At 40.0% G+C, this 21892-nt stretch overlaps 1 long non-coding RNA gene across 1 annotated transcript; it reads right to left on the bottom strand.

Annotated features, from left to right (window-relative positions):
- Nucleotides 1-13156: 13156 nt before the first annotated feature.
- On the bottom strand, nucleotides 13157-18815 carry LOC134473048 (uncharacterized). Its single transcript, XR_010043135.1, has 2 exons — nucleotides 18246-18815; nucleotides 13157-14647 (listed from the first exon to the last, which is right to left on the bottom strand). It is a non-coding gene; the product is annotated as an uncharacterized LOC134473048 (long non-coding RNA).
- Nucleotides 18816-21892: the final 3077 nt, after the last annotated feature.

The following is a 21892-nucleotide window of genomic DNA, read 5'->3' as shown; positions in this document are numbered from 1 at the left end:
TATAGCAAATGTAGGAGATGGTGATCAGAATTTTATAGAAGAGAAAACAGAGGCTGACTAGTTTGAACATAGCAGAGCCAGGGTTTGAACCTAGAATTATCTAATTTTAAACTATCTTCTTGTGCTCTCTTTCAAAGACCCTCTAAATTAGTAGAAGTTATTTTAAAATGTTTTTAGCAGAAGTTTTTTACATTGATATACAAATTTCAATGCATTTGAAACTCAGTCTAGATCTGTGGGCTCAAAAAAGCCTTTATAAGCTAGCTGCAATGGACCATGCTATGTCCCAGAAACTGAAGAAATTACAAATAAAGTTAAGATATGGTTACTGTTCTTGAGACAAAGACCAAACTCATTCGTTTCTAAACCCAACACCCCTTACTGTACCTGAAACCCACTAGGCACTCAATTATTTGAATAAATTCAAAATGCTATGGAGTTACGTAGAACTGTAACTCAAGTCTTCTAACTCCCTTCTCAGTAGCTCTTTCTTTGTCATGCATTACCTATGCCTTAGTTATTTTTTTCTCGTTGCTGAGACAAAATATCTGACCCCTAAAGTTCAATGGGGAAAGGTTTATTTAGTTCACAGATTGAAAGGTTTCAGTCCTTAATCGACTATCTCCAAGACAGGGTGACACATGGCAGAGAGGCAACAGTTTTCATGGCTGTTCAAGACAGTAAAAGCAACAAATGAGAGAGGGAAACAAGCCTCTTTCTGCCCCCTGTATCTTTTATCTCCTGGGATTAGGGCAGTACCAATCTAATCATCGGACTGATCCAGCAATCACCTACCCTTAACTCCAGCACCTTTAATCCCAACATGAATTAGTCACAAACTCTAGATTCAGGTGCCTCTAAAAAGCACCCCCACCCCATGACTGCATGAGGCTTTGGGAAGGTCATCCAGACAGAAACTATAACATCCTAATTGAGTTAAAAGATTATTATTATTAACTTTTCTATAATACTTTATGGTTTATGTACACCCTATTTATTTGAAGTGCCACATAAATAAATATCTAGAATATCAGCATCTACAGGGTTGGAAGCATAGTAGGCATTCAGTAAGAACAACAAACCTCTTTGAGAGAATCACAAAGTATAGAAAGCATAGAAGAGTCCAGAGGATTTGGCAATGAGGAATCTAGCTTGAAGTGCACAGTGGATCAAGACTTTAATGGAACTAGATTAAGAGAACATATGGTTAAAGTTAAATTCACACAAACATAAATGCAGGGTTCTGAGGCTTAACTTTTTCCAGTCATCTATAAAGAGTACAGGGCAATAATTGAAAAAGCTTTTCATTATAGGCTTGGGATGTAGCTCAGTGGTAGATTACTTGCCTACATGCATGAAGCCCTGGGTTCTATCTCCAGCATGGGGATGAGGGGTGAGAGGTTGTGCCTTGGGAGGGAATCTTGCATGGAAGCTTTGAAGAGAATCCTGTGAACTTAATAAGGACTATCTAAATTTCTGGTCAACTCTTCAAAAGCAAGAAGACTTGACCTATTATACTATTCCCTTAAAAATTTAAGATACTGCAAATATAATGTTATCTAATTCTAAAGTATAACAAAGTTGGGCATAATTAGGTTGGGCTAAGGCAAAGCCGAGAAATTAAGAGTTATCCACTGAATGAAGAGTAATCCTAATAGCCTGTAATTCCACCATTCGGAAAGCTGAGGCAGAAGGATTGCCATGAGTTCAAGGCTGACCTGGGCTATGAAGGGAGTTCAATGCCAGCCTGAAATGTACAATGAAACTCTATCTCAAAAAAGAAAAAAAAGAGTAACCCCAGTAGTTGAATTGTCTAATGTCTGTGGAAATATTTTTTTTTGGTCAAGAAATTATATTGGAATTTCTTGTCATAGAAAAAAACTCCAGAAATCCAGCTGGGTGAGGTGCTGTGCACTGCAGTCCTCGCTATATTAGGAGAATTCCTTGAGCCCAAGAGTTCAAGATCAGCCTGAGCAATACAGTAAGAAACTGTCTCTTAACAAAAAATATTCTCGCAACTAAAGTATTGAAGATAAATCAATGTGATGTCTTGACTTTCATTTAAAACATCCCCAAGGGTATGTGTGTGAGGTAGATATGACAAGACTGATAAAGTGTTGATGCCTGCAGAATTACAGAGGTGGAAATAATGGCTTCTTCAAGAACAGCAAGTGGGAAAAGAAATTCATATTTTACCTCTAATTCCTCATAATGTTCCTAAAAGTCAGAGGTCATCATCCCTGTTTTATAGGCCAACAGGGAATTTGCTGGTGAATGGAAATCTAAAGACTTGAGCCTCAATTCTATGCCTGTGAAATCTTCCCTTTTATTAATATGATTGCTAAATATGTTTTCTTGTATTTTGATATTTTAGCAGAAGTGGAGGAGGTTGTTTTTCCTCTGTTGTGTAATGGAAAGTTATTTGTAATTCCCATTTTTTACTTTTCCCTAAAAGTTCTCATTTCCTCCTTTTGGCAGTGATTTTGAACACTTATGAAACTGTTTTCATTTCATCCAAATTCATACCAACTCTGGCTTGCTCCCACTCTTCAGCATGGTTGCATGAGTGTAGAGTGTTCCTTCTTGCAATAGCGCTTGAAACAATAGATTCCAAAAGACATGTACACACATGCTTCTGTTTAAGTCCCTAAATACAGTATTTCCCTTTCAATCATTTAGCAGTTAGTTTATGGTCTACCCATTCATTTTTTTTTTTCTCCTGCCTTACTCTTCTAGTGATGTTTCTTGTTCCTTGCTTTCATGAAATATTCCACCCTTTCATCTATAAATAGAATCTTAATTGGATCTGTTTCTAAACTAAATTACTCTAGAAATGCTGGTAAACTGAATATCTACTTACTCAGTAAACATTTGTTAAATGCCAACTACAACTACAGTGCTAAAGGCTGAGAGTACAAATATAAAAGCAGTTGCTAGGGGGCAGTATAACATAATAGTGGTCGAACCTACAGTTAAAAATCCACCCTGCCCTTTGCTAGCATAATGAGGTTAATTGAACAAATTGCTCAATTTCTCTGAACCTCAGTTTTCTGATCTGTAAATAGGGATTATTATGGTACCTATTGCATAAATATGTTGTGAGTTAACAGAAAATATGCCTTGGTAGAGTACTTAACACAGCAATTAGCACAAAACAAGTGTTATAAATGATAACACTTTCTATTCTCTTGTATGATTCAAGCATAATGGAGGAAGTTAAATTAGGTCCCATAAACCTAGTGGAAGTTTTTTTTCCTAAGACAGAGCCTATATAGTTCAGGCTAGCCTTTGAACTCCATGTAGTCCAGGATGGCCTTGAACTTGCAACAATCCTCCTGCCTCAGTCTCTCAAGTGCTGAGATTAGAGGTGAAGGAAGGAAGTTGATCAGTCATAGTGATGAGTGTTTTAAGGAAAATTTGTAGATACAGAAATATTACAGCTCAGCCTTGAAAATGTGGGCAAGATTATTGAGGCCAGGTAAAGCAGGAGACTGACTCCAAGTATAAAGGCCTAGATCTATTCTCAAGGTTGCACATACCTGAAGGGCCCTGGAGATTGTGAAGGGGTCAGGCGAGTTCCGTATAGCAACAGTGTCAACGTTCAACTCCTTCCTCTGCCCACTCCTACTAGGTTCATTCCCCTCCTAGAATTAATTGTAAAATTCCCCCACCTTTCAGAAACATACCTTCTGCCCATAAACTTCCACTCAGAGTCTATTTTTCAGCCTAAAACATCACAAATGATACTAAATGTAATTTGAAGTAGAAAGACCATTTATGTGTACAGTATAAAAAATTACTATGGAGGACCAGCCAAGGGAAATATATATTTAGTCATTCAACTGTCACAATGTTGACTACTATACTAAGGAATACTATACTATACTATACTAAGGAATATTTTGTGTTTCCTTACATGTAAATATTTACCTGTAGTCTTGGATAAGTATACTTAATGTTTTAAATATATGATTTTTTTATTAAAATTACAGGATTTTACTGAACAAACAAATAGTTATTGCTAGGTATAGTGTGTAAAGGGTCATTTGTCATCCTACAACAACAATAACAACAAATACAGATTTTTAAAAAATTTATCAGGGTTGGGGATTTAGCTCAGTGGCTCAGCGCCTCCTTGGCAAGCATGAGGTCCTTAGTTTGATCCTGGTACCATTCCCTAAAAACAATTTATTCTCAAAGAGGAAAATAATGAAACAGCAAGTGAAAAGAAATCTTAATACTTGCACTTAGGAGTGTTAAATTTCATTACTTTGCTAAAAAAAATTTTAAAGTAATAAGAAAAAATAAGTTTTCATAAAACTATCATGAGAGTATGTAAACTATCAAATGTGGACCATATGTACTTATAAACACTCCCAAAGTTTGATGTCAGAGATTCAACAAGAGCTATTAGAAGTATCCAAGTGCATTTACCCTTGGTTATCCTTTTTTTTTTAAAAGGGAATAAAATGAAACAATAAAATGGAGCCAAACGAAACAGTGAAAATAATACTGGATTTCTAAAACAAGACAGAAGGAAATTCCCCATAGTTGCTCTATTGCATATTGTTATCCTCTAAATAGATGCTCAGGCCTGCAAGGCCGATCAAACAATATAAGCATTAGTTGTTTTTTTACTTCAGTAGCTGTCATCTCAGCTTGTGTTCCTCCAAATCAGGTGGTTGCTTGTGGGATGGGGCGGGGTGTGTGTGTGTGTGTGTGTGTGTGTGTGTGTGTGTGTCTTGTCTCCCAACCCATACACTGGCTAGCTCACAGGAAGGGGTTGGCTTCTTGGTTCTCCTCCTGGCCCACATGGCTGCCACTGGCTGATGGGAGGCAGTCGGCTTTTTGGTTCTCTTCCTGGTCCTCATGGAGGAGAGGGTTACATATATGACTCTTTAACCTTTTCAGCTTTTTATCTTGAAAATCCTTAAAGAGATATGCCAATGACAAGAAATATAATGAACCCCCAATGTCCATTATCCTGCTTCACCAATGATTAAGTATAGCTGGTTTGTTTCCTCTATATCTCTACCCTCACATTGGTCCTTTTGGGTTATTTTGAAGCAAACTCCAGTTTTTGTGCTACATCAATGACATATATTTTAAAATACATCTTCAAAAGATATAAACTCTTTAATGAAACGATCATGGTGCTATTATCTTATCTAAAAAATTAATGCAGATTTTTGAAGTCTTTGGTGTTAACTTTTTTAATCTATCATATTAGTGTTTAAATTCCCAGTCATATTTATAGGTTTCCTAAAATTTTGTTTGAATCAAATACTCAGATAAGGCTGGACATGATGGCACATACCTATAATCATAATTATCGGGATGCTGAGGCAGGGGGATAGCTACAAGTTCAAGGCCAGCTGAACTGTATAATGAGACTGTGTCAAAATAAATAAATAAACACCTCTGATAAGATCAGTGTAGTACTTCCACAATTTGGATGGACAGATAGATACATAGAGATATGTCATAACAATCCTACAGTAAAAGGTTTATAATCTCCATTGTATACATACCAGTAAGATAAATGTCTTTCCACACAATTGGCAAATGACAGAAGCAGAAGGAGTAGTTATGACTGGCTCCCAAGGATTATCTACCAGCTCCCAGTCCTTTGAACACAACTAAATTGTAACAATAATCCCTGCTTACAAACAGATTACATCTGTTTAAGAGAAATGTAAATTACTAAGACAATTAAAAATATCAGATAGGAAAATACTATATAAAACACAAATAATGAAAACGTGTGTATTTTGCAAGTATTGACTAGTTTTAGTAATAAATGAGCAATGAGGGAGAAGGGGACATGACATCAACATAGATTGAAGTTCCTGAGAGAGGCTTCATCAAGCAATGCAGTAATTATTGCAAATATAAAAGCTTTCCCAGTGAGCAAAGGGTCCTTTGCACAAGCATCATCTTCCTTGGGATCCATGTCATACTGACACAAAGATTTTGTCACCATGGCAACTGGTCATGGGACCAATGAAACAATCAGTTGTCATGGTAACACAATCTCTATCTTACTCCCACCAAGCATTTGCCTTGGGTGCAAAACTGAAGAAAGTGCCCACATCTCTGTCACTTGTATGATTAATGCGTCCAAAGTTGTGCAAAGACCATCTTTCTGGAAAAAAATCAGAATTATAGGTGAAAACAAGATCTTCCTTGTGCACAATTAATATCCTAGGGATGGTGGCAATATGATATTGCTAAAGCTATTTGGTTGGTGATTTTGGTTGTGTTTCTGCCACCAATTGTGACCAGTGGCTGGGTTTATAGCAGCATTACAAGTGTGTACTGCAAAATCATTAGCACCCAAAACACTTGATTTCTGTAGCATGGAGAATGGCTTGTGTGTTATGCATGCTGTGCTTGGCTAGGGCAGGGGTGTGTGCCAGGGTTAATTCTAATGACCTCAAGAGAAGTGGATCACCTTAGGAGGATGACAGAAATGATGTTTCACGAGTGTTCTGTATGAGCCCATTTTCAATATAAAATGAAATTAATGGGAAAATTAAATGTCTGTAGCTTCCTGAGATATCTGTGACAGTTTGGCTGGCGTTGAATTGGGTCACAGTGTTGTAAGCAAAATATTGCAGTAAATAGTTTGAAAGAGGCTGAACCAAGTTGCTTGACAGTTGCAGTGCATGAAGCTTCCCAGAAGAGGGCAGCACATGCACACCTCTGTGGGTGAAACCTTCACTTTCTTCCTTTTGCTTAAGGTGCTCTGATCCCACAAGGGAAACTATTTGGCTGGTTTTATAGCAAGGATCCCCAAGGGAAATGTCCTTCGCGTGTAATATGGGTAAAGTTTACATTTGAAAACCAAAAATTCTCTCTATTAATGTTATTGTGACTCTGGGGCATGAATCTCTCTCAGTTTCTTTTTTCTTTCCTTTTTTAATGATAGCCAGGCTTTCTGGCCTCCCCATGGATTTCTCTTCATATCATTCCTTTCCACACTGTGTTCCCTCCAGGTCCCAGTGTGTTTTCATCTGTTATGCTCACCGAGACTTTTGAGTTTGCTTCTCGTGGGTCAGTGCAGTTTCCTGATCACCAGAATCCTTCCTGTGCCTCTGGGTTAGGACATCACCAGCTGGATGGCTGGGGACTCCTCACAATTCTAATCTGCTCACTTCCAAGTCCCCAGTCCCCCCTGCTGCTCATTGCTGCTTCCCTTAAAGTCTCCTGGTTTCACAACAAATTGTGAGAAATTCTACAATTCCTCAGATTGAAACCAGTGGAACAGGTGCCCTGAATTTCACATTGTTCTCACACAACAGATCCAAAGAGACAACATAGTTTACTAGTTTTGCCTTTAAAATACAGTCACCATCTGCCTCCTTTTCCTATAGGGTCTGCTGGGTAAAGGGCAGGAAGAAGACCTCGGAAGGAGAGTTTTCTTTTCTCTCTTCCATGTCACAAGTGCTTGGTGCTCTGCTCTTTTCTTCACGCTCCCTGGCAGAAACCTCAGCTGCAAGTTGTTGTTCTGATTTTTTAGCCTCTTCCTCTCACACAGAGCAGTCTGTGCTGTGCTGCTCCCCAGACAGCAGTGCAGGAGGGCAGCTGGGCCTCCCCAGGCAGGGAAGCTTCTGTTCAGGGTGCTAGCACTGTGGGTGGTTTATATAAACTCTGCCAACAGTAATAAACCCCAGCATCCTCAGCCTCCACCCTACTGATTGTGAGTATGAAATCTGTTCCTGACCCACTGCCACTGAACCTGTCTGATATGTCAGAAAATCAGTTGGAAACCTCATAAATCACACACCTTGGAGCCTGGCCTGGCTTGTGCACCACCCAATGCAAATAAGTGTTTCTATCACTATGCAGGAGGCTGTGACTGGACCTGCAGGAGATGGAGGCCGACTTTCTAGGGGAGATAGACAGAGAGAGTGGGGTCTGGGTCATCACAACTTCTCTTGATCCTGAAATGATGGAGGAGTAGTCAAATGTCAGGAAGCAACATCATAAACTGTTTTGATAAGTTTGAAAGATTTTCAAATTTGAAATTGTGTCTAAGGTTTCTAATTACAAGAACCCCTCTAGAATTCACTTCTGCACCCCATTCTTTCTTTGTGGCAATCTTTATCAGACATCTGTTCTTTGATCCGGCCTGCAGATCAACAAGTTCAGAACTCCTGGAGGGGAAACGGGGATTAAATAAAAGACATAGGAGAGACAAAAGAGAGACGAAAGCAAGACGAAATAATCCGATCAAGCTTCCGGTTTATTCAGAAAATAATCACACCTTTTATAGGCTAAGGGCGGGAGCTGGGACAGGAAGAGGTTAAACAGATGAATACAACAGGGTCACCATCACATCCGGATACGTGACGTAAGCAGGAGAGGATTATGGTTAATGTAGGCAGACGCAGTGCCCATAGGAGAGAGGGAGACATCGAGGCAGCAATGCCTGTCACTCGGCTCCCTACAGTTCTTGAGTGCCTCACGAATTTTCTTCACTCACTGATCTAACCTCACACAACCCCTCTTCAACTCAGGACTGAACATCTCATGTATGGACAGAAATGATCAGGTGTAGTGGGACCCTGAAAGTCACCCTCTCATCCTGTACCCCACCTCATCTCCCAGTGTCCTCATGATACAGATCAGTAGCAGCCCAAGGAGCTGAAGAGGGAGCCTCATTTTGAGAAGCTGAACTGAAGAGTCCTGCTCAGACAAGGCCACCTTAGAGCCAGCTTTGATCTGAGGCTAGCTTGGGAAGGTCCTCCTTGGGGACAAAATGCAAATTCCCTGTTGGGTGCAGTTGTGCAGAAAGAGTGCAGAGCATAGAGAGAGGCTTTTCATGTGAGCCCAGTGGTATAAAATACCCTCTGCATTTGGGGAATATAATAGAGCTACTTTCCATGCCGTGAGCAGTAGTGGGTACAAGGATCCCTGGGAAAATCTGATTCTGCAGGAGGGGCACAGTGCTCAGAGCTGTGCCCATTCCACATAGGACTGCAGTCCCCAGGATAGGGGTGTGCAGGTCAGTCTCTGGGAGGGGACGTCTCATGCCTCTTCGCCTCCTGGAAGAGGAAGAAGCAAGTCTCACTTCATGAGGACTCAGTTTTAGCTTTTTCTAGCATTAAAAGCATGCAGCAGTGTTGAAAAGCCTTTTGTTGTAACCAGTGGGACTTTGATCATCTTAGAAGCAAGAATTACAAATAATCTTTTCCTTGACTTAGAAATTAAATGTCATAGGAGCACTGAAATCAAAAGAATATGATACAGAGAAAAATATCTGTCTTCAAGTTGGGGACCAGTAACTCTGTTAAGGGCAAGAGATAGACGAAAATTATGCCTTATACAGTGGATGTGAAATTCCTTGTGACTAGATTTTCAAATTGGTAAATATCTGTTTAAGCTTGTTATCATGCAGATACATACACACACACACACACACACACACACACACAAACACACACACACCACTCCAGTTTTATGTTTTAGGCAAAGATTTTTCTTGGTTTTATACAAAATAAGTGAGAAATAATTGACACGTCTGAATGATCATAATGCAACCTTTTCTTAGCTACTCTGTTTTAATTGATGTTGAACAGCCGCAGTCCACAGTTTAAAGAGACATTCTCAACATCAGAATGTCACCATTGAATCCAGGGTTTTAATGCCTCAGGGTAATTTGAACCAGTGGCTGCCATGGTCCTGGAGTTTATCTGAGATGGGAGAGAGTAAAGCCATGCTGTCCTTAATCTATAAGTTTGTGTTATTTTTTATGGCAGCCCAAAGCTGCAGTGTGCCTCTCACACATTTGGGAAATAATGTTTGGGGTAAACTTAGTAAATAAGGGTGCTACATTGTCTGCTTTTATTGTAATAAGACCCCTAGGAATGTAGTTATCAACCTGTGTGTTTGTGTGTATGTGTGTGTGTGTGTGTGTGTGTGTGTGTGTGTGTGTTGGAGCTTACAGCTAGGAGATTCACACTGAGCTACATCTCCAGTCCTTTGTATTTCTCTGATTTTGTGACTGTTCTCACTGTGTTGTTCAGCTGCCCAGTTTCAGCTCCACCTGTCCATCCTCCTGCCTCAGCCTCACTGTGTTTGGTTGACTGTTGTTCACTATCTTGGGTGACTTTGTCTTCTGAATGTGTGGGCTCTTTCCAAACAGTCTGAGCAGTTGAAAACATCACTTGTTGCACTTGTCTGGGCTCCTAAGGCCCTGTTCCTCATCTGTCTCACAAGAATCAGTAGTAAATGAAATGAAAGAAAATAAATTTCAGCTCATTGGAGCAGTCACATGACAAAGTTCTAAAGCTTAAGACGAATGAGGTGGAGAGCATGAATTGTTAGCATCAGACTTTGACAATTGTTTCAGCTTTCGTATTCTTGTCCTTGGAAATAAGGAAGCTTTAAAAATCACATGCAGTTTGGCCGTGTTCTGTGGAAGTGAACCAGCATCTTAGGTGAGACTCATATCAGATTTTAAGAATTTATTTTAATATTTAATAACTAAGAATATAATTATGGCAATAGTGTTCTGAAAGCAAAATTAAAGGTAAAGTTACACTGATTAACTCAGTTAATAAACCACAAATCGAGTTCTGAATGTTTTTAGCTTATTATGAGGGTGATTTGAGTGATTTTACAATGTGTATAAAATGTATTGGGATGTCAGTTTTACACAGCTCATTAATGCTTTATTTTTCCTTTAGTTTTCTTTACTTCTTAAATGATATCATGTTTATAATTTATTTCCTCACTATCCTCTCATAAGTTCCAAATCAGTAGCATTGAAAGAGCCCATTGTTGTCTGACATTTTCAGTGATACTTAGTTTTTCTATTTGAGTTTTAGTACCTAGCGTGTCTGACTGTAATCTATGGCTCTTTACCTAGGAACTGTGAGCATTCTTGAGGATTTTGCAAGGCTGTATCTTCCTCCAGGCAGGGTTTCATTTGGGCACCTCATCCACCACTTTCAAAGTTAAAAATTCGCAATTCTTCTGAAGCAGACATTGTTGAAATACAGATATTCGGCTGTATTGATCTGCACTCATGACTTTAAAAGATATCTTGTCTTTTAAAAAAATCTACTTATTCCCCAGTGTACTTAGAGCCCTCTTTTCGCTTCACAGCAGCTGTGGGAAGGGTCATTTCTACTGTCCCTTTGCTGTTCACTTCACTCACAGAGAGTCCTTGTGAGCCTGCTTAGTTTAGGGCCCAGGAGTCTGCACAGAGTGAGTTCTGGCCCAGGATTCTGGTGCTTGGCCCATGCCCAGGGCGGGACTGGAGCTCCTGTTTGCTGTGCTCTTCAGGACTTTCTGGATGAAAGTGACGGCAGCTCAGGCAGGCTTGGTGACAAACAATAAAACTGGATCCCAAATTTTTCCCTTTCTTTTGTCTTTGGTTTTTTCTCTCCCCTCTCCTGCCTCTTCCTCCCTGCTTTCCTTTTTTGCTTCATTCCTCCTGGAGCCTGGCCTGGTTTGTGGACAACCCAATGCAAATAGGTGTTTCCATCACTCTGCAGGAGGCTCTGACTGGACTTGCAGGAGATGGAGGCCAGCTCTCCAGGTGTGATAGACAGAGAGAGTGGGGTCTGGGACAACAAAACATCTCCTGTGGATCCTAAAAGTATAAAGGAGAAATGCAACATCACATACAAACATGATACGTTTTTAATCTTTTCTAGAGTGTCCTTCAGAACATCCTGAGTTCTAACTCTGTGATCATGTATTTCATCAGTTGTTGTTTGTCAAGGAAGTATCTTATTTCCCCATTAATTTTGAAAGATAGTTTTTTAGAGACTATTAGCTTGGAATGAAAATTTTGGGGGTGAGCTGCTTGATGTCCTTCACTCCAAGGTGCCCTAGATTTGAGGATTTGTGTCGAGAAGTCAGTTGTGATTATGATGGGTTTCCTGTATAGGTACTTTTTCCTTTTCCCTGGTAGTTTTTCAGATTGTATTCTTGAACTGAATTTCTTGAATCCTGACCCTCTTGTGCCTTGCTGTAGATTTGTTGGTCATAACTAGAGTTCTATATGGCTGACTCATACATACGCCATATTCTTTTTCCTTCGCAGGAAAGTTTTCTGTCATGGTGTCTCTGAGCAGTCATTTTTGTTATTTATGCTATCTCCTGCTTATCCCACTAACTGTAATCATTCTTATTTTGTTCTTCTTCACATGATACAGCAGCATCTGGATTGGCTTATTCTGCTGCTTACACTTTCAATGGCAGTTTCAATCTCCTGAATATCTCCTTGAATCTCTTTTATGAATTCCATTATATATCTATGTTGGTCTTTATGGCTTCTCTCATTTTCCTAAGTTCCTCCATTTTAAATCTGTATCTGCTGTGGGGTAACTAGGGATGTTTTTCATTATGGTCACTATATGTGGGTTATCTGTGAATTTATTTCTGATTTGATTTGATCTAGATTCTTGTTGATTTGCTTTGTTGTTACCACTTCAGACAGTCAAGAGAGGTGGCTTTTGCATGTTCCCACCCCATTTCCCCCTTGGCTTGCCTTTGTTTCACTGATTATCTGGAGTTGCACCTTGTGGAATTGTCTTCTCACTGTCTATTTTTATTTTTCTCAGCTTAATTCTTGGGTTGATGCTTATAAATCACCTATGGTGGAAATCCTGACTGCTATTATTTAGAACCTTTAGGAAATGACTACTCAGAAGTGTCTTCTAGGTGTAGACAGCTTTTGCATTGTGAGTGTGTTGTAAGATCCTGCTATTCAATTAATGAGGTTAGTAGTTTCTGCCTACTTGACCCATTTCCTGGTCCCTTGACACTGGTCCACAATGTTTTCAGTGCCCCTTATGCAATATCAGCCCTGGTTTTCCAGGCAGAACAGCTGGTTAGCACAATTATGTCACCTTGGCTAAAGTGGTATATTCACAATTTACAGTAGTGTCAGACAAAGCCTAGCAAAATGTCAACTTGAGGTAACCACAAACTTGTCACCTTTACTTGTGTGAGCTTGATTTTTGGCTATATTACAAAACCATTTTTGTGTGTTTGTGTGTCTGTGTGTCTGTTTTTCCTTTTTATCAGTACCACGGATCAAACTGACGACTGCTTGCTTGCAAGGCAGGCGCTTACACCGCTGAGCTAAATTCCCAGCACCTTATATTACAAAATCTTAAACGAATAGAAAAATGTATGCAGTGTATAAACTCTAAATATATTAATGTAAATTTCAGAGGAGAAAATGTAAGAGCAGTTAGTAGAAAAAATAGAGAAACAGATGGAAAGGAAGAGATTAGAAGCAGGGCTGGTAGACAAAGGAGAATCACTCCAATTTTCAGAACGTGGTGCAAAAGATAGCAAGGAAAGAGCAGAAATCAGAGAATGAAAAGAACAGAACCTCTACCCCAAGAAAACTGGAAACCATGTTTACATTCATATAAAAAAATCAAAAAATAAAGAAAAAATAAGTCATGGTAGATAGAGAGATAAAAACTCTACTCCCAGTTGTGTCTCTGCTATCACTAGTAGAGACTATGTAGAGACAGAGTCCAGATCCATGTTGATTTATCTCACCAAGCCAGCAGTCACTTTATGCTGAGGTGGTGTATAGACTCAGCGAGCCTCAACTTTATTTTCCCCGAAGCTCAGGATGGTTTCTGACCTTGAGGCTCATACCAGACTTGTTCAGCCTGTAGCAGTCGGTAACATTTCTGTGGGCTTGAAATTAGGTGGGAGCCAGTACATGGAGGCACAGTTTTTCTCAGTCAGAAGCTCAGTTGTTTCCTCTGCAAAATGTCTCCTTCCCAAACACAGATGACCAAATCTGTATCACTCACCAGGCAGTGCAATCCACAGTCTAATGCACTTTGTGTGTCTGTGAAGGTCTCTGGGGTTGCCATCAATCACCCTGTGTTTTCACATTAGAAGTTTTCCTTCCCCAGGGTGAGTCCTGACACAGTGACAAGGCACTGCCCATCACTCGCAGTCTCCTCTTTATGAGCTCTGTAAAATCATCCCTGTGCTTTGAGCTCCTGGGCCAGATTAGTGTGTGGGTCATGCAGCATTTATCTTAAGGCAAAATTGAAGGAAGGATGCCAATATTCCTTGGGTCATCTGACTAGCATCTTGATTGAAGAATAAATAATACCAAAATTAATATAACAACTTCAATATGAAAAAACAGATTTCACACAAGAGAGCAACGTTTTAGATAAAGTAAAATATTGATTTTTAAAAATTTCAGTATATTTTGCTTAATAACTACAGTTATAGCTATTTTACACTGTGGCTATGTAGTATTTGAGGAACGATCTGATTGTGTGTGTTTGTGTATGAGTTTCTCTCTGTGGGTGTGTGCTTGTGTGTGTTTTGTCAGTAGTTGTATTCCGCGGCCAGAATATTCAGTGACAGCAGAATCCCATGCCTATAATGTCAGAGCACAGACAGCAGAGCTTCGGTGCGTATGCTCTAATAGACTGAAGATGAGGAGGATGGGAGGTGCCGTTCAAATGATGGGAAGAGCCCTGGGGATCCAGCGCAAGGAAGAAAACAAATGGTCTTGCACACTATGTTCCTTCTGAGGCTGTTTCCGACAGATGAAATAGGAATAACGGTACACTCGAGTCATCCAGTGACTCAGAGGTCCAATGTTGTGCGATAATCAATCTCTTCTGTAGTCATTAACCTGGTAACAGGATGGTGAATAAAATATTTCAGTATGTTTGAAAGAAGAAATCTGAGAAAAGATCTTCCTAGGAATTTGCAGTGCATGAGAATGACCAGGAGGGGGCAGCACGCGCACATTTCTTTGTAAAGTAAAAAGCTTCCACTTGCCTGGGAAAAATCTGATCCCAAGGAAGAAAGAGGAACAGCTGGGGCTCTATAGTAGTTTACACTGGTGCCCTACAGTATTTGCACAAGTGTTTGCTTTGGTGGGCGGGTACAGAAATTAAACTCAAGACTTTGAACTTGTCACATAGGCAAGGGGCCACTGAGCTGAGCTGTGTCCCCCGCCCTCATACACTTTTGTGTAGATTTTTTTAAACTTACATAACACGTAACCATTGCTTTATAAAAGTTATTTTAAGAGTCTTCCAACTACATGAGGAAAATCTCTGATTCTGGGGGAGAAAAGCGTCAATGAGGGCTTCATTGTATTTGTATCACTTCTCATCAATATTTGCACAACTAGGATGTAAACTTGCACATTATATTCTAAAAAAACAACGCTACACGCGAGGCATCGGGCTCTTCACAGCTTCAGTGCTCTGGGATACTGCAAAGGGATCTGCGCTTTTCAAAGCAGAGTGCAGGGGAGCAGAAACAGGCCCCCTGCAAGCCTGTGTCCTTGAGTTTCTGTTTGTGCTCAGATCCTGCTACAGTTCCTGTTACTTCAGTTTCTTAGAAAAGGCAGGTCACTGTGATGCATAGCTGGTCACTGGGATAAGTATTGCAAGAACCAAGCAAAGACAGCCAAGTGCTTTACCTCTGTATTTACACTTGGTAACCCCATAAAAATCTTTCTCCCTAAGCCGTTGTGGCTGACATTGTTACAGGGATTGACTCCTTGTCATTGACAATAAGTGCAAATAAATCTGCATCTGAATCTTGTGTGTTCATTTGGTTTTTCTATTTGCCATAGCAACAGCGTGGTAGAAACAAATTGAAAAGAATACAAAGGGAATGTTAGCAATTTTCCGTGAAACTTGTCCTTCAAAAGCTGACCAACAGGTGGCAGCAAAGAGTCATCTGTTTTACAAACAGTTTGGGAAGTCTTGCCATTTCCAGAAAGAGTTGTGATTTTCTAAGTGACACAGTGGTTCCGCCATTTATAACAACCTGCGCTGAAGGACATTTCTAAATTCAATCAACACTTTAATCATACATTTGTGAAAGAAAAAGAGATTCTTAAAACACTATCTTGACTCTAGGGTCTCAATTTCTCATCCTTCCTATGTGTCCCCCTGTCTCAGTGTCACTCTGTCTCTCTGCTTCTGTCCTTGTCTCTGTCAGTTTTCCCCTCTCTCTCTCCTTCCCACAGGTGACTCCTACTCTACAGTCTCCAATGTGCGTTTCCCCTTGTGTCCTGACTTCTGAGAATTGGGCTGCCTTTTAAGGACCAGTCTGTCCTCATCTACTTCCCCTCATTTCCTGGTGACCTCACCTCTATCCCTATATTTGCATCTCCAGTTCACATCACTTCCCAGAGCTCCAGAATCCCACGTATGCAAGTGTTGAGTGGCGGTCTGGGGCCATCTCAGTATTGGAAATATGTTCCACTGCAAGCCCTTATTTCCCCTTGTTTCCCAGTGTTGCTTTTTCTGCCTTCCCATCGAGGGAGGCTTCATAGCAAATTATAAGCAGTGTTTGATTTGGTTTTCTGTCTCAGTTCATGTCCAGGATGACAGAAATTCTATTTCTTGTTACTTTAAAATATTACCAGAATGTACCCATGTTTCAAAAAATCTAGCACGGGGAAATAAAATCACATGATGACTTGGAATATGGCATTAGAGGAAATTTTTAGTGTCTACTTTGTAAGCTGTCTGGAAGACCATGAGGAGCAAACAGGCGTCAACACTGCCTATTATCAGTCTTCACTTGTCTCATGTTAAATATAAGTTTGAGGATAGCAGTTGTCACAGAAAGGAAGAAGTGGAGCCTATTGAGATTTACCAGTTTTCATGAGGATGAGGGGGAGGTGTGAGGTACCTGCTTTTATGCTGGAAGTATTAGTTCTGCATGTTTTGTTTGCCTATAAAATCTTGGAAACAAAGATCCTTGTGGAGACTAAAATTGCGTATGTGTTGGTGATGGGGAACAGAGGCAAAAATTTGCCATAAAATGCAAGACAAACTGCTACTAATTTCTGTGAGAAATTTTGTGAGGATTTGTTTGACCCCTGATTGGTAGCTGTATTCCTGGATATCACGAAATAGGGATCACTCATCCCCAGGTTACGATGAGGCCGAATCACAATTTAGTTGCTCAAGTTTGTCATGCTACATTGATTAGACAGATGTCACAGGACTGCCGTTACTTCAGGCCAGGATCTTTACTCACCATGGACTCCTAAGACCAAGAGCCATGAATGAGCATCACTTCCCAGTGATCCATAGAGTCATAGAATATCTAACATTGCAATAACGGAAGTGATCCCTTTAATTCTGTCATCCTGAAATGGGCACAGCATCCTGGGAATCCCAGATTGGCTGAACGGACAGTGCATGGGGATTGTATTCCACTGGATTTTCACATGATACGAGAAAGTGCAAGAGAAAGTATCTACCTTAGAATCCATTTCTACCTTGTTATTATTTTTAGCTAAATTCATGGTTAATTTGGTTTAGTTTTTTTTTTTTTCAATTTCATAAAACACCGAATGTTTAAGCCACTACAATCCTCTGGAATCTAGCTCCATCTTTCTCTCTCCGTGTCAGAGCCCTCAGCAGAGCACAGGTCTTGGCTGCTCTGCTGTTTTCCTCAGTCTCAGGCCCAGCCAGAGGCATCAGCTGCAACTTGCTGTTCTGATTCTTCAACCTCTTCCTCTCACACAGGGCAGGCTGTACTGTTCTTCTCCCCAGACAGCAGTGCAGGAGGGCAGCTGGGCCTACTCAGGCAGGGAGGTTTGTGTTCAGGGCTGTAGCACAGTGCGAGGAGCATGTGTACCTTGATAACAGTAATAAATTCCAGAATCTTCTGGTTCCACTTTGCTGATTTTGAGTGTGAAATCTGTCCCTGACCCACTGCCACTGAATCTCCCTGGAGTCCAAGATTCCCAATTGGAAACCCAATAAATCATTCCTCGTGGAGCCTGGCCTGGTTTGTGGACAACCCAATGCAAATAGGTGTTTCCATCACTGTCCAGGAGGCTCTGACTGGACTTGCAGGAGATGGAGGCCAGCTCTCCAGGTGTGATAGACAGGGAGAGTGGGGTCTGGGACAACAAAACATCTCCTGTGGATCCTAAAAGTATAAAGGAGAAATGCAACATCACATACAAACATGATGCGTTTTTATTCTTTTCTCTTTTTTGCAAATATCAAACTTAACTTTTTCGTATTTTAATATACAATGAACATTTCAATTTTGAGATAACTCCAATATCTAATAACGAGAATCCCTCTAGAATTCATCTCCTTATCCATATCTTTCTTTGTTACAATATTTATCAGTTGACTATTCCTGATTCTTTAGAAATTTTCTTCTTAATTCCCTGATGGAAATTCACACAGCCCTGCTTCAAGTCCGCGTTGCACATCTCATGTATGAACAGAACTCACCCAGGGAGCGGTGGGATCCAGAAATTCACCCTCTCGTCCCCTGCCCTTCCACATCTCCCGGTATCCGTACCGGGAGCAGTAGCAGCCCCAGGAGCTGAAGTGGTAGCTTCATTTTGAGAAACTGAACTGAAGAGTCCTGATCAGTCAAGGCACAGCTAGAGCCAGCTTTTATCTGAAACTTGCCTGGGTAGGTCCTCCCTGGGGATAAAATGCAAATTCCCTGGTGGGTGCAGTGGTGCAGAAAGAGTGAAGAGCATTGTGGGAGGCTTCTCATGTGAGCCCAGTGGTATAAATCGTCCTCTGTATCTGGGGGAAACAATAGAGCTAAAGTCCATGCTGTGTGCAGCATTGGGTACAAGGCTCCCTCGGAAAATCTACATCTGCAGCAAGGATACAGTGCTCAGGGCTCTGTCCATCCAGACAGTACTGCAGACCCCAGGATATGAGGGGTTTACAGGTCAGTCTCTGGGAAGGATAGTCTCATGCTCTTTACCCTCCTTGAAGGGAAAGACGCAATTCTTTCTTCATAAGAACTCATTTTAAATTTTTCTATCATTAATATCAAGTAGCAGAGCTGTGAAGGCCTTCTAGCCAGGTAAATGCTCATCATCTCGAAAAAAGATGAAAAACAATCTTTGTCTTCACCTAGAAATTAAATAGCATAAAAGCACTAAATCGAACGGAATGTGTACGGAGAAAAAATATCTGTCTTCCAGTTAGCAACCAGTAACTCTGTTGAAGGCAAGACTAATAGGAAAAAAATATGCCTTATATAGTGCACATAAAATTCTTCATAAGTAGATTTGGAAATTAGTAAATATCTAGTCTGTCGGTGTCACTCCTGGCCGGCAGGAAGGACACACAACAAAGTCTGGCAGTGGACAACCTTTTCTTTTATCTTCCTTCTCCGTACAGCCTGCCCCGGGAATCCTCCCGGCCGAAGCCTCTGTTGGTCCGCTCCCCGCGGCTCCTTGCGTGCTTCTTCCTACAGTCTGTCCCGAAGCCTCTACCGGTCCGCTCTCCGCAGCTCCTTGCGTGCTTCTTTCTGTGCTTCTCTGTGCTTCTCTGTGCTTCTCTCTCGTGGCGGGAGAGGCATTTACTTTTATAGGGTAACAGTGGCCAATCAGTTCAAAGCGCGCGATGCGGGCTGATTGGCTAACATCAGTTGTTGCTAGGCAGACTATCTTACAGGGCGGGTTGTTTACCAAGCAGGAAGCAGGAGATCTTACAGGGCGGGTTGTTTACCAAGCAGGAGATAAGCGCCATCTTAGCACACTCGATGGGAGGGGTAATCTAGCTCAGGCTTTGCTCTTTCCTACAGGCCTCACGTCCGCCAAGTAAGGCGACCGGGCTCGGCCGCGGCTCCCAACACTAGTCATGTTTCTCTCTCTCTCTCTGTAGATATATATATATATACACGTTTATATATTATGATATCTATCTATCTATCTATTTGTCTAATTTATTAAAACTTCTTTTTAAAATTTTATTTAAAGAAAGGCTAAACAAAACCGAAAATAGGTAGAAATAATATGTACGTTCAGAGGAAAAAATAAACAGCAAGAAATCACTTGTTGATGTTTACATATTGTCATGTTACAAATAGTTGTTCAAGATACAAAAATGGAACATGTAAACTGGGAATTCAAATAGCGATACTGAAAACAGTTCTGTTCAACTGTCCAACAAAAGCTTAGTAACATGGTGGTCAGTCCTATACACTTAAACATACATGCAGTTATCCATATCTTCATTTATGCTTAGACTAAACAAAATAAAGCAGGTTAATGCCATTCTGAATAAGGAATAATAGTATTGCTGGATTTCACATTATGATACTCTGTAATCAGCACGGTACTGTAGTGTCTTTTTTTTAAATTATAATTTAAAGAAAGACTAAACAAAACAGAAAATGGGTGGAAATCATATATAATTTCATAGAAAAAATAAAAGAGTAAGAAATCGCTAGTTGATGATTGTGTCTTACAAATAGTTATTTAAGATACTAAAGTAGATCATATAAAGCGGGGATTCAAACAGTGAGATTGAAGCATTTCTGTTCAACTATCAAACAAAAACTTAGAAACATGATTAATTAGTCTTATACACTCACATGCAGTCAGCCATACCTTCAATTATGTTGAGATTTAATAAAACCAAACAGGCTAATTTCACTCTGAACAAAGAATAATATTATTCCTGAGTCTCGCATTATGACACTCCAGGATCAGTACTGAGAAATTTTGTGTCTCTTTTTCTTCAAAATATCTGTTCATTTCATCATGTGTCATAAGATAAGTTCACATAAACTGTTTATAGATTCTAAACATGCATGATTCTTAACATGTATTCCTATCTTTTCTATATTAGAGGGAGAAACAAAACAAAGCAATTTAAAACATACATATTGCTATAAACACATGAAATGAAAGAAACATATAAGACCATTGTACAAAAGTTCTACCATGGTTCCTGTGTTGCCTCTTGCTGTCTCCAATAGAGTTGGCTATATCATTAGACCTAGTATAATTGTATATATCAGTACATAACAGTATTAATAAAAACATACATAACTTTGTACATAGTATAGAACTTCAAAAAGTGGCATTTATCAAACCAGAATGCGTATCGTAGAGTCTTGTCATCTTCAGTGTAGCTGCTTAGACTCCCAGACTTGATATTATCAATCATATCAGTTTTGAATAAAATCTTCTCTGCCTCATTTCTGTTATGCTTTTTTTTGCCATCAGTTGTCTGCTTATCTTCTTCCTTCTGTTTTCTGCTCCATTCATTGAAGGCTCTCTTTCATTATTCCTGGAATCCTAGTACTTTTCTCTCTCTGTAGAATGCCCTTCAGTATTCTCTGTAGAGTTGGATTGGTGCTTGTGAGCTTCCAAGTTTCTCTTTGTCTGGGAAGCATCGTGTTTCTCCATTAATTTCTAGAGACAGTTTAGAAGGGTGTATCAATCTGGGATGGAGGTTATTTTCTTTCAGGACTTGGAATATTTTGCTCCATGCTCTTCTTAACTTGATGTTTCATGTCAAGAAGTCTGCCATTGTTCTGATGGGCCTTCCTTTATAGGTTATCTGTTTCTTGTCTGTAACAGCTTTTAATATTCTGTTCTTATACTGAATTTCTGGGATCTTGATTATTATATGCCTGGGTGTAGCTCTCTTTTGGGTGTATGTGGCTATAGTTCTGTATGCCTCATATATCAGAATATCATATCCTTTTCCTATGTTTGGGAAATTTTCCTGAATTATTTCTGTGAATAACTCACATTCTTTATTCTCAAGTTATAGATCCTCTTGTTGTGTTCTAGCCTTTGTATTGTTATTGCTTGCTTCCTTGTATTTTTAAAAAGTTTTCCCTTTCATAATCCCACATTAAAATATTGTCCTCCAGTTCAGATACTCTATCCTTAGTTTCTTACAAGCTGATTTGCATCTTTCCATAGAGTTTTTAATTTCCTGGTAATCTCTTTCAATGTGCTTCATATATTCTATTTTTTATGTTCTTTATCAAATGGTTCTCTCCTTTGTTTGTGTTCTTCCCTTCTTCTATCTGTGTCTGCTTGAGGGGTGCTTAATATCTCTTTTATTAGTCTTCTTACATCTTGCTTTACTTGGCTAAATTTCACTTTTGA

This window comes from Cavia porcellus, unplaced genomic scaffold, assembly GCF_034190915.1.
Source record: "Cavia porcellus strain 051 isolate PalLab524CR breed Dunkin Hartley unplaced genomic scaffold, mCavPor4.1 scaffold_25, whole genome shotgun sequence".
NCBI lineage: Eukaryota > Metazoa > Chordata > Mammalia > Rodentia > Caviidae > Cavia > Cavia porcellus.
This window is presented reverse-complemented; position numbering and strand designations above follow the sequence as displayed.